This window comes from Gobius niger (genome assembly GCF_951799975.1).
Source record: "Gobius niger genome assembly, chromosome: 3".
Classification (NCBI taxonomy): domain Eukaryota; kingdom Metazoa; phylum Chordata; class Actinopteri; order Gobiiformes; family Gobiidae; genus Gobius; species Gobius niger.
In genome coordinates, this window is record NC_136854.1 from 7,918,484 (window position 1) to 7,930,439 (window position 11,956).

The following is an 11,956-nucleotide window of genomic DNA, read 5'->3' on the forward strand; positions in this document are numbered from 1 at the left end:
GGAGTCTATGGGGTCTGTGGTGTCAGTGGAGCTCTGTCGGGTCTGTGTGCTCTGTTGGCTCTGTGGGGTCTGTGGAGTCTGTGGAGTCTGTGGGGTCTGTGGAGTCTGTGGAGCTCTGTGGGGTCTGTGCAGTCTGTGGGGTCTGTGGAGCTCTGTGGGGTCTGTGGAGTCTGTGGAGTCTGTGGGGTCTGTGGGGTCTGTTGAACTCTCTGGGGTTTGTGGAGCATGTGGTGTCCGTGGAGTCTGTGGGGTTTGTGGAGTCGGCGGGCTCTTCGGGCTATGTGGGGTCTGTGGAGTCTGTGGGGTCTGTGGAGCTCCGTGGGGTCTGTTGTATCTGTGGAGTCTGTGGGGTCTGATGGGTCTGTGGTGCTCTGTGGGGACTGTGGAGTCTGTGGAGCTCTTGGGGTCTGTGGAGTCTGTGGGGTCTGTGGAGTCTATTGAGTCAGTGGCGTCTGTGGAGTCTGTGCGGTCTGTGGAGATCTGTGGGGTCTGTGGAGTCTGTGGAGTCTCAGAGGTATTTGGGGTCTGTGGAGCTCTGTGGGGTCTGTGGAGTCTGTGGAGTCTCAGAGGTGTGTGGGGTCTGTGGAGCTCTGTGGGGTCTGTGGAGTCTGTGGGGTCTGTGGTTCTCTGTTGGGTCTGTGTAGTCTGTGGAGTGTATGGGGTCTGTGGGGTCTGTGGATCTCTGTGGGGTCTGTGTAGTCTGTGTAGTCTATGGGGTCTATGGGGTCGGTGGGGTCGGTGGGGTCGGTGGAGCTCTGTTGGGTCTGTGGGCTCTGTGGGGTCTGTGGAGTCTGTGGAGTCTGTGGGGTCTGTGGAGCTCTGTGGGTTTTTTTTGAATCTGTGGCATCTGTGGAGTGTATGGGATCTGTGGAGTCTCCGGGGTCTGAGGGGTCTGTGGAGCTCTTTGGTGTCTGTAGGGTATGTGGATATCTTTGGGTTCTGTGGAGTCTGTGGAGTCCGTGGCGTCTGTGTGGTCTTTGGAGCTCTGTGAGGGGTATGGGGTCTGTGGGGTCTGTGGAGTGAGTGGGGTCTGTGGAGTCTGTTTGGTCTGTGGAGTCTCTGGGATATGTGGGGTCTGTGGAGTGTGTGTGTGGTTGGTGGAGTCTGTGGAGCTCTGTGGGTTCTGTGGAGTCTGTGGAGTCTGTGGGGTCTCAGGGGTCTTTGGAACTCTCTGTGGTCTGTTGAGTCTGTGTGGTCTGTGTAGTCTATGGGGTCTATTGAGTCTGTGGGGTCTGTGGAGTCTATGGGGTCTGTGGGGACTGTGGAGCTCTGTGGGGTCTGTGGAGTCTGTGGAGGTCTTTGGGGTCCGTGGAGTCTCTGGGGTCTGTGGAGCTCTGTGGGATCTGTGGAGCTCTGTGGGGTATGTGGAGTCTGTGAGGTCTGTGGAGTCTGAAGGATTTTAGTGGTCTGTGGAGTCTGTGGGGTCTATGGGGTCTTTGGAGCTCTGTGGGCTCTGTTGAGTCTGTGGAGTCTATGGGGTCTGTGGTGTCAGTGGAGTTCTGTCGGGTCTGTGGGCTCTGTGGGCTCTGTGGGGTCTGTGGAGTCTGTGGAGTCTGTGGGGTCTGCGGAGTCTGTGGAGCACTGTGGGGTCTGTGCAGTCTGTGGGGTCTCTGGAGCTCTGTGGGGTCTGTGGAGTGTGTGGAGTCTGTGGAGTCTGTGGGGTCTGTGGGGTCTGTTGAACTCTCTGGGGTTTGTGGAGCATGTGGTGTCTGTGGTGTCTGTGGGGTCTGTGGAGTCTCTGGGGACTGTGGGGTCTGTGGAGCTCTTTGGGGTCTGTGGAGTCTGTGGAGTCCATGGGGTCTGTGGGGTCTTTGGAGCTCTGTGAGGTGTATGGGGTCTGTGAAGTCTGTGGAGTCTGTGGGGACTGTGAAGTTTGTTGAGCTCTGTGGGGCTGTGGAGTCTCTGGGGTCTGTGGGGTCTGTGGGGTCTGTGGGGTCTGTGGAGTCTGTGGGGTCTGTGAAGTCTGTTGAGTCCATGGGGTCTGTGGGGTCTTTGGAGCTCTGTGAGGTGTATGGGGTCTGTGGGGTCTGTGGAGTCTGTGGGGTCTGTGGAGTCTCTGGGGTCTGTGGGGTCTCTGGAGCTCTGTGGGGTCTGTGGAGTCTTTGGAGGTCTGTGGGGTCCGTGGAGTCTGTGGGGATTGTGGAGTCCTTGGGGTCTGTGAAGTCTGTGGAGCTCTGTGGGGTCTGTTGGGTCTCTGGGGTCTGTGGTGTGTGTGGAACTCTTTGGGGTCTTTGGAGTATGTGGGGTCTGTGGAGCTCTTTGGGGTCTGTGGAGTCTGTGGAGTCTCTGGGGTCTGTGGGGTCTGTTGAACTCTCTGGGGTTTGTGGAGCATGTGGTGTCAGTGGAGTCTGTGGGGTTTGTGGAGTTGGCGGGCTCTTCGTGCTCTGTGGGGTCTCTGGAGTCTGTGGGGTGTGTGGAGCTCCGTGGGGTCTGTTATGTCTGTGGAGTCTGTGGAATCTATGGGGTCTATGGGATCTGTGGAGCTCTGTGGGGTCTGTGGAGCCTGTGGTGTCCGTGGAGTCTGATGGTTCTTTGGTGCTCTTTGGGGACTGTGGAGTCTGTGGAGCTCTTGGGGTCTGTGGAGTCTGTGGGGTCTGTGGAGTCTATTGAGTCTGTGGTGTCTGTGGAGTGTGTGCGGTCTGTGGGCTCGTTGGGGTCTGTGATGTCTGTGGAGCTCTGTGGGGTCTGTGGAGTCTCTGGAGTCTGTTCGGTCTGTGGAGTCTGTGGGGTCAATGGAGCTCTGTGGGTTCTGTGGAGTCTGTGGGTTCTGTGGAGTCTGTGGGGTCCGTGGAGCTCTGTGGGGTCTATTGAGTCTGTGGGGTCTGTGGAGTCTATGGGGTCAGTGGGGTCTGTGGAGCTCTGTGGGGTCTGTGGAGTCTGTGGAGCTCTTTGGGGTCCGTGGAGTGTGTGGGGTCTGTGGAGCTCTCTGGGGTCTCTGGAGTCTGTGGAGTCCATGGGGTCTGTGGGGTCTTTGGAGCTCTATGGGGTCTGTGGAGTCTGTGGAGTCTGTGGGGACTGTGAAGTTTGTGGAGCTCTTTGGGGTCTGTGGAGTCTCTGGGGTCTGTGGGGTGTGTGGAGTCTGTGGGGTCTGTGAAGTCTGTTGAGTCCATGGGGTCTGTGGGGTCTTTGGAGCTCTTTGAGGTGTATGGGGTCTGTGGGTTGTGTGGAGTCTGTGGGGTCTGTGGAGTCTCTTGGTTCTTTGGGGTCTCTGGAGCTCTGTGGGGTCTTTGGAGTCTGTGGAGTCTGTGGGTTCTGCGGAGTCTGTGGAGCACTGTGGGGTCTGTGCAGTCTGTGGAGTCTGTGGAGCTCTGTGGGGTCTGTGGAGTCTGTGGAGTCTGTGGGGTCTGTGGAGCATGTGGTGTCTGTGGGGTCTGTGGAGTCTCTGGGGACTGTGAGGTCTGTGGAGCTCTTTGGGGTCTGTGGAGTCTGTGGAGTCCATGGGGTTTGTGGGGTCTTTGGAGCTCTGTGAGGTGTATGGGGTCTGTGGCGTCTGTGGAGTCTGTGGGGACTGTGAAGTTTGTGGAGCTCTGTGGGGCTGTGGAGTCTCTGGGGTCTGTGGGGTCTGTGGGGTCTGTGGGGTCTGTGGAGTCCGTGGGGTCTGTGAAGTCTGTTGAGTCCATGGGGTCTGTGGGGTCTTTGGAGCTCTGTGAGGTGTATGGGGTCTGTGGGGTCTGTGGAGTCTGTGGGGTCTGTGGAGTCTCTGGGGTCTGTGGGGTCTGTGGAGCTCTGTGGGGTCTGTGGAGTCTTTGGAGGTCTGTGGGGTCCGTGGAGTCTGTGGGGATTGTGGAGTCCTTGGGGTCTGTGAAGTCTGTGGAGCTCTGTGGGGTCTGTTGGGTCGCTGGGGTCTGTGGTGTCTGTGGAACTCTTTGGGGTCTTTGGAGTCTGTGGGGTCTGTGGAGCTATTTGGGGTTTTTGGAGTCTGTGGAGTCTCTGGGGTCTGTGGGGTCTGTTGAACTCTCTGGGGTTTGTGGAGCATGTGGTGTCAGTGGAGTCTGTGGGGTTTGTGGAGTCGGCGGGCTCTTCGGGCTCTGTGGGGTCTCTGGAGTCAGTGGGGTGTGTGGAGCTCCGTGGGGTCTGTTATGTCTGTGGAGTTTGTGTAATCTATGGGGTCTATGGGATTTGTGGAGCTCTGTGGGGTCTGTGGAGCCTGTGGTGTCCGTGGAGTCTGATGGGTCTTTGGTGCTCTTTGGGGACTGTGGAGTCTGTGGAGCTCTTGGGGTCTGTGGAGTCTGTGGGGTCTGTGGAGTCTATTGAGTCTGAGGTGTCTGTGGAGTGTGTGCGGTCTGTGGGCTCGTTGGGGTCTGTGATGTCTGTGGAGCTCTGTGGGGTCTGTGGAGTCTCTGGAGTCAGTTCGGTCTGTGGAGTCTGTGGGGTCAATGGAGCTCTGTGGGTTCTGTGGAGTCTGTGGGGTCAGTGGGGTCTGTGGAGCTCTGTGGGGTCTGTGGAGTCTGTGGAGCTCTTTGGGGTCCGTGGAGTCTCTGGGGTCTGTGGAGCTCTGTGGGATCTGTGGAGCTCTGTGGGTTATGTGGAGTCTGTGGGGTCTGTGGAGACTGAAGGATTTTAGTGGTCTGTGGAGTCTGTGGGGTCTATGGGGTCTGTGGAGCTCTGTGGGCTCTGTGGAGTCTGTGGAGTCTATGGGGTCTGTGGTGTCAGTGGAGCTCTGTCGGGTCTGTGTGCTCTGTTGGCTCTGTGGGGTCTGTGGAGTCTGTGGAGTCTGTGGGGTCTGTGGAGCTCTGTGGGGTCTGTGGAGTCTGTGGAGTCTGTGGGGTCTGTGGGGACTGTTGAACTCTCTGGGGTCTGTGGAGTCTTTGGAGCTCTGTGGGGTCTGTGCAGTCTGTGGGGTTTGTGGAGCTCTGTGGGGTCTGTGGAGTCTGTGGAGTCTGTGGGGTCTTTGGGGTCTGTTGAACTCTCTGGGGTTTGTGGAGCATGTGGTGTCCGTGGTGTCTGTGGGGTCTGTGGAGTCTCTGGGGACTGTGGGGTCTGTGGAGCTCTTTGGGGTCCGTGGAGTGTGTGGGGTCTGTGGAGCTCTCTGGGGTCTCTGGAGTCTGTGGAGTCCATGGGGTCTGTGGGGTCTTTGGAGCTCTGTGAGGTGTATGGGGTCTGTGGAGTCTGTGGAGTCTGTGGGGACTGTGAAGTTTGTGGAGCTCTTTGGGGTCTGTGGAGTCTCTGGGGTCTGTGGGGTCTGTGGAGTCTGTGGGGTCTTTGAAGTCTGTTGAGTCCATGGGGTCTGTGGGGTCTTTGGAGCTCTTTGAGGTGTATGGGGTCTGTGGGTTGTGTGGAGTCTGTGGGGTCTGTGGAGTCTCTGGGGTCTTTGGGGTCTGTGGAGCTCTGTGGGGTCTTTGGAGTCTGTGGAGTCTGTGGGGTCTGCGGAGTCTGTGGAGCACTGTGGGGTCTGTGTAGTCTTTGGGGTCTGTGGAGCTCTGTGGGGTCTGTGGAGTCCGTGGAGTCTGTGGGGTCTGTGGAGCATGTGGTGTCTGTGGTGTCTGTGGGGTCTGTGGAGTCTCTGGGGACTGTGAGGTCTGTGGAGCTCTTTGGGGTCTGTGGAGTCTGTGGAGTCCCTGGGGTTTGTGGGGTCTTTGGAGCTCTGTGAGGTGTATGGGGTCTGTGGCGTCTGTGGAGTCTGTGGGGACTGTGAAGTTTGTGGAGCTCTGTGGGGCTGTGGAGTCTCTGGGGTCTGTGGGGTCTGTGGGGTCTGTGGAGTCTGTGGGGTCTGTGAAGTCTGTTGAGTCCATGGGGTCTGTGGGGTCTTTGGAGCTCTGTGAGGTGTATGGGGTCTGTGGGGTTTGTGGAGCTCTGTGGGGTCTATGGAGTCTGTGGAGTCTGTGGGGTCTTTGGGGTCTGTTGAACTCTCTGGGGTTTGTGGAGCATATGGTGTCCGTGGTGTCTGTGGGGTCTGTGGAGTCTCTGGGGTCTGTGGGGTCTGTGGGGTCTGTGGAGTCTGTGGGGTCTGTGGAGTCTGTGGAGTCCATGGGGTCTCTGGGGTGTGTGGAGCTCTGTCTGTTATGTCTGTGGAGTCTGTGGAATCTATGGGGTACATGGGATCTGTGGAGCTCTGTGGGGTCTGTGGAGCCTGTGGTGTCCGTGGAGTCTGATGGGTCTTTGGTGCTCTTTGGGGACTGTGGAGTCTGTGGAGCTCTTGGGGTCTGTGGAGTCTGTGGGGTCTGTAGAGTCTATTGAGTCTGTGGTGTCTGTGGAGTCTGTGCGGTCTGTGGGCTTGTTGGGGTCTGTGATGTCTGTGGAGCTCTGTGGGATCTGTGGAGTCTCTGGAGTCTGTTCGGTATGTGGAGTCTGTGGGGTCAATGGAGCTCTGTGGGTTCTGTGGAGTCTGTGGGGTCCGTGGAGCTCTGTGGGGTCTATTGAGTCTGTGTGGTCTGTGGAGTCTATGGGGTCAGTGGGGTCTGTGGAGCTCTGTGGGGTCTGTGGAGTCTGTGGAGCTCTTTGGGGTCCGTGGAGTCTCTGGGGTCTGTGGAGCTCTGTGGGATCTGTGGAGCTCTGTGGGTTATGTGGAGTCTGTGGGGTCTGTGGAGTCCGAAGGATTTTAGTGGTTTGTGGAGTGTGTGGGGTTTATGGGGTCTGTGGAGCTCTGTGGGCTCTGTGGAGTCTGTGGAGTCTATGGGGTCTGTGGTGTCAGTGGAGCTCTGTCGGGTCTGTGTGCTCTGTTGGCTCTGTGGGGTCTGTGGAGTCTGTGGAGTCTGTGGGGTCTGTGGAGTTTGTGGAGCTCTGTGGGGTCTGTGCAGTCTGTGGGGTCTGTGGAGCTCTTTGGGGTCTGTGGAGTCTGTGGAGTCTCTGGGGTCTGTGGGGTCTGTTGAACTCTCTGGGGTCTGTGGAGTTTGTGGAGCTCTGTGGGGTCTGTGCAGTCTGTGGGGTCTGTGGAGCTCTGTGGGGTCTGTGGATTCTGTGGAGTCTGTGGGGTCAGTGGAGTTCTTTGGGGTCTGTGGAGCCTGTGGTGTCTGTGGAGTCCGAGCGGTCTGTGGAATCTGTTTGGTCCATGGAGCTCAATGGTGTCTGTGGAGTCTGTGGAGCTCTTTGGAGTCCGTGGAGTCTCTGGGGTCTGTGGAGTCTGTGGAGTACGTGGGGTCTGTGGGGTCTTTGGAGCTCTCTGAAGTGTATGGGGTCTGTGGCGTCTGTGGAGTCTGTGGGGTCTGTGAAGTTTGTGGAGCTCTGTGGGGTCTGTGGGATCTATGGAGTCTCTGAGATCTGTGGGATCGGAGTAGTCTGTTGAGACTTTGGGGTGCGTGGAGTCTATGGGGCTTTGGGGTCTGTGGAGCTATGTGGGGTCCGTGTAGTCCGTGGGGTCTGTGGGGTCTGTGGAGTCTGTGGAGTCTGTGGGGTCTGTGGGGTCTGTGGAACTATGTGGGGTCTGTGGAGTCCGTGGGGTCTGTGGAGCTCCATGGGGTCTGTTGAGTCCGTGGGGTCTGTTGAGTCTGTGTAGCTCTGTGGGGTCTGTGGAGTCTGTGGGGTCTGTGGAGCTCCGTGGGGTCTTTTGAGTCTGTGGGGTCTGTGGAGTCTCTGGGGTCTGTGGGGTCTGTGGAGTTCTTTGGGGTCTGTGGAGCCTGTGGTGTCTGTGGAGTCTGAGGGGTCTGTGGTGCTCTGTGGGGTCTGTAGAGTCTGTGGAGCTCTTTGGGGTCCGTGGAGTCTCTGGGGTCTGTGGAGCTCTGTGGGATCTTTGGAGCTCTGTGGGTTATGTGGAGTCTCTGGGGTCCGTGGAGTGTCTGGGGTCTGTGGAGCTCTGTGTGGTCTGTTGAGTCTGTGGTGTCTGTGGAGTCTGTGGGGTCTGAGGAGTCTGAGGGGTCTGTGGAGCTCTGTGGGCTCTGTGGAGTCTGCAGAGTCTATGGGGTCTGTGGGGCCTGTTGAGTCTGTTTGATCCGTAGAGCTCCATGGGGTCTGTGGAGTCTGTGGAGTCTGTTTGGTCAGTGGAGTCTCTGGGATCTGTGGGGTCTGTGGAGTCTGTGGAGCTCCGTTGGGTCTGTGGAGTCCGTGGGGTCCATGGGGTCTGTGGGGTCTTTGGAGCTCTGTGAGGTGTATGGGGTCTGTGGGGTCTGTGGAGTGAATGGGGTCTGTGGAGTCTGTTTGGTCTGTGGCGTTTCTGGGGTATGTGGGGTCTGTGGAGTCTGTGGAGCTCTTTGGGGTCTGTGGAGTCTCTGGGGTCTGTGGAGTGTCTGGGGTCTGTGGGGTCTGTGTAGTCTATTGAGTCTGTGGGGTCTGTGGAGTGTCTGGGGTCTGTGGAGCTCTGTGGGGTCTGTGTAGTCCGTGGGGTCTGTGGGGTCTGTGGAGTCTGTGGAGTCTGTGATGTCTGTGGGGTCTGTGTAACACTGGCGGGTCTGTGGAGTCGGTGGGGTCTGTGGAGCTCCGTGGGGTCTTTTGAGTCTGTGGGGTCTGTGGAGTCTATGGAGTGTGGAGCTCTTTGGGGTCTGTGGAGTCGGCGTACTCTGTGGGCTCTGTGGGGACTGTGGAGTCTGTGTAGCTCTGTGGGGTCTTTGGAGTCTGTTTGGTCCCTGGAGCTCTGTGGGGTCACTGGGATCTGTGGGGTCTGTGGAGTCTGTGGAGCTCTGTGGGGTCTGTGGAGTCCGTGGGGTCCATGGGGTCTGTGGGGTCTTTGGAGCTCTGTGAGGTGTATGGGGTCTGTGGGGTCTGTGGAGTGAGTGGGGTCTGTGGAGTCTGTTTGGTCTGTGGAGTCTCTGGGGTATGTGGGGTCTGTGGAGTCTGTTGAGCTCTGTGGGTTCTGTGGAGCCTGTGGTGTCTGTGGAGCTCTTTGGGGTCTGTGGAGTCGGTGGGGTATGTGGAGCTCTGTGTGGTCTGTTGAGTCTGTGTGGTCTCTGGAGTGAATGGGGTCTGTGGGGTCTGTGGAGCTCTGTGGGGTCGGTCGAGTGTCTGGGATATGTGGGGTCTGTGGAGTCTGTGTGGTCTGTGGTATCTGTGGAACTCTCTGGGGCCTGTGGAGTCAGTGGGGTCTGTGGAGCTCCTTGGGGCCTGTTAAGTCCGTGGGTTATGTGGAGTCGGCGGGCGCTGTGGGCTCCATGGGGTCTATGGAGTCTGAGTAGCTCTGTGGGGTCGATGGAGTCTGTTTGGTCCGTGGAGCTCCGTGGGGTCTGTGGAGTCTGTGGAGTCTGTTTGGTCAGTGGAGTGTCTGGGATCTGTGGGGTCTGTAGAGTCTGTGGAGCTCTGTGGGGTCTGTTAAGTCCGTGGGTTCTGTGGAGTCGGCGGGCTCTGTGGGCTCCGTGGGGTCTATGGAGTCTATGTAGCTCTCTGGGGTCTGTGGAGTCTTTTTGGTCCGTGGAGCTTCGTGGGGTCTGTGGAGTCTGTGGAGTCTGTTTGGTCAGTGGAGTCTCTGGGATCTGTGGGGTCTGTGGAGTCTGTGTAGCTCTGTGGGGTCTGTGGAGTCCGTGGGGTCCATGGGGTCTGTGGGGTTTTGGAGCTCTGTGAGGTGTATGGGGTCTGTGGGCTCTGTGGAGTGAGTGGGGTGAGTGGAGTCTGTTTGGTCTGTGGAGTGTCTGGGGTATGTGGGGTCTGTGGAGTCTGTGGAGCTCTGTGGGTTCTGTGGAGTCTGTGGGGTCTGTGGAGTCTATGGGGTCTGTGGGGTCTGTGGAGCTCTGTGGGGTCTGTCGAGTGGCTGGGATATGTGGGGTCTGTGGAGTCTGTGTGGTCTGTGGAGTCTGTAGAGCTATGTGTGGTCTGTGGAGCTCCCTGGGGCCTGTTGGGTCTGTGGAGTCTGTGGAGCTCTGTGGGGTCTGTGGAGTCCATGGGGTCAATGGGTCTGTGGGGTCTTTGGAGCTCTGTGAGATGTATGGGGTCTGTGGGGTCTGTGGAGTGATTGGGGTCTGTGGAGTTTGTTTGGTCTGTGGAGTCTCTGGGGTATGTGGGGTCTGTGGAGTCTGTGGAGCTCTGTGGGTTCTGTGGAGTCTGTGGGGTCCGTGGAGCTCTGTGGGGTCTATTGAGACTGTGGGGTCTGTGGAGTCTTTGGGGTCTTTGGGGTCTGTGGAGCTCTGTGGGGTCTGTCGAGTGGCTGGGATATGTGGGGTCTGTGGAGTCTGTGTGGTCTGTGGAGTCTGTGGAGCTCTCTGTGGTCTGTGGAGCTCCCTGGGGCCTTTTGAGTCCGTGGGGTCAGTGGAGTCGGCGGGCTCTGTGGGCTCTGTGGGGTCTGTGGAGTCTGTGAAGCTCTGTGGGGTCTGTGGAGTCTGTTTCGTCCGTTGAGCTCTGTGGGGTCTGTGGAGTCTGTGGAGTCTGTTTGGTCAGTGGAGTCTCTGGGATCTGTGGGGTCTGTGGCGTTTGTGGAGCTCTGTGGGGTCTGTGGAGTCCGTGGGGTCCATGGGGTCTGTGGGGTCTGTGGAGTCTCTGGGGTCTGTGGGGTCTGTGGAGTCTGTGGAGCTCTGTGGGGTCTGTGGAGTCCGTGGGGTCCATGGGGTCTGTGGGGTCTTTGGAGCTCTGTGAGGTGTATGGGGTCTGTGGGGTCTGTGGAGTGAGTGGGGTCTGTGGAGCTCTGTGGGTTCTGTGGAGTGTGTGGGGTCCGTGGAGCTCTGTGGGGTCTATTGAGTCTGTGGGGTCTGTGGAGTCCATGGGGTCTGTGGGGTCTGTGGAGTTCTGTGGGTTCTGTGGAGCCTGTGGTGTCTGTGGATTCTGAGGGGTCTGTGGTGCTTTGGAGTCTGTGGAGCTCTTTGGGGTCTTTGGAGTCGGTGGGGTCTGTGGAGCTCTGTGTGGTCTGTTGAGTCTGTGGGGTCTGTTGAGTCTGTTTGGTCTGTGGTATCTGTGGAACTCTTTGGGGCCTGTGGAGTCAGTGGGGTCTGTGGAGCTCCCTGGGGCCTGTTGATTCCGTGGGGTCAGTGGAGTCGGCGGGCTCTGTGGGCTCTGTGGGGTCTGTGGAGTCTGTGAAGCTCTGTGGGGTCTGTGGAGTCTGTTTGGTCCGTGGAGCTTTGTGGTGTCTGTGGAGTCTGTGGAGTCTGTTTGGTCAGTGGAGTCTCTGGGATCTGTGGGGTCTGTGGAGTCTGTGGAGCTCTGTGGGGTCTGAGGAGTCCGTGGGGTCCATGGGGTCTGTGGGGTCTTTGGAGCTCTGTGAGGTGTATGGGGTCTGTGGGGTCTGTGGAGTGAGTGGGGTCTGTGGAGTCTGATTGGTCTGTGGAGTCTCTGGGGTATGTGGGGTCTGTGGAGTCTGTGGAGCTCTGTGGGTTCTGTGGAGTCTGTGGGGTCCGTGGAGCTCTGTGGGGTCTATTGAGTCTGTGGGGTCTGTAGAGTCCATGGGGTCTGTGGGGTCTGTGGAGTTCTGTGGGTTCTGTGGAGCCTGTGGTGTCTGTGGATTCTGAGGGGTCTGTGGTGCTTTGGAGTCTCTGGAGCTCTTTGGGGTCTGTGGAGTCGGTGGGGTCTGTGGAGCTCTGTGTGGTCTGTTGAGTCTGTGGGGTCTGTGGAGTGTATGGGGTCTGTGGGGTCTGTGGAGCTCTGTGGGGTCGGTCGAGTGTCTGGGATATGTGGGGTCTGTGGAGTCTGTGTGGTCTGTGGTATCTGTGGAACTCTTTGGGTTCTGTGGAGTCAGTGGGGTCTGTGGAGCTCCTTGGGGCCTGTTAAGTCTGTGGGTTCTGTGGAGTCGGCGGGCTCTGTGGGCTCCGTGGGGTCTATGGAGTCTGTGTAGCTCTGTGGGGTCTGTGGAGTCTTTTTGGTCCGTGGAGCTCCGTGGGGTCTGTGGAGTCTGTGGAGTCTGTTTGGGTCAGTGGAGTCTCTGGGATATGTGGGGTCTGTGGAGTCTGTGTAGCTCTGTGGGGTCTGTGGAGTCCGAGGGGTCCATGGGGTCTGTGGGGTTTTGGAGCTCTGTGAGGTGTATGGGGTCTGTGGGGTCTGTGGAGTCTGTTCGGTCTGCGGAGTGTCTGGGGTATGTGGGGTCTGTGGAGTCTGTGGAGCTCTGTGGGTTCTGTGGAGTCTGTGGGGTCCGTGGAGCTCTGTGGGGTCTATTGAGTCTGTGGGGTCTGTGGAG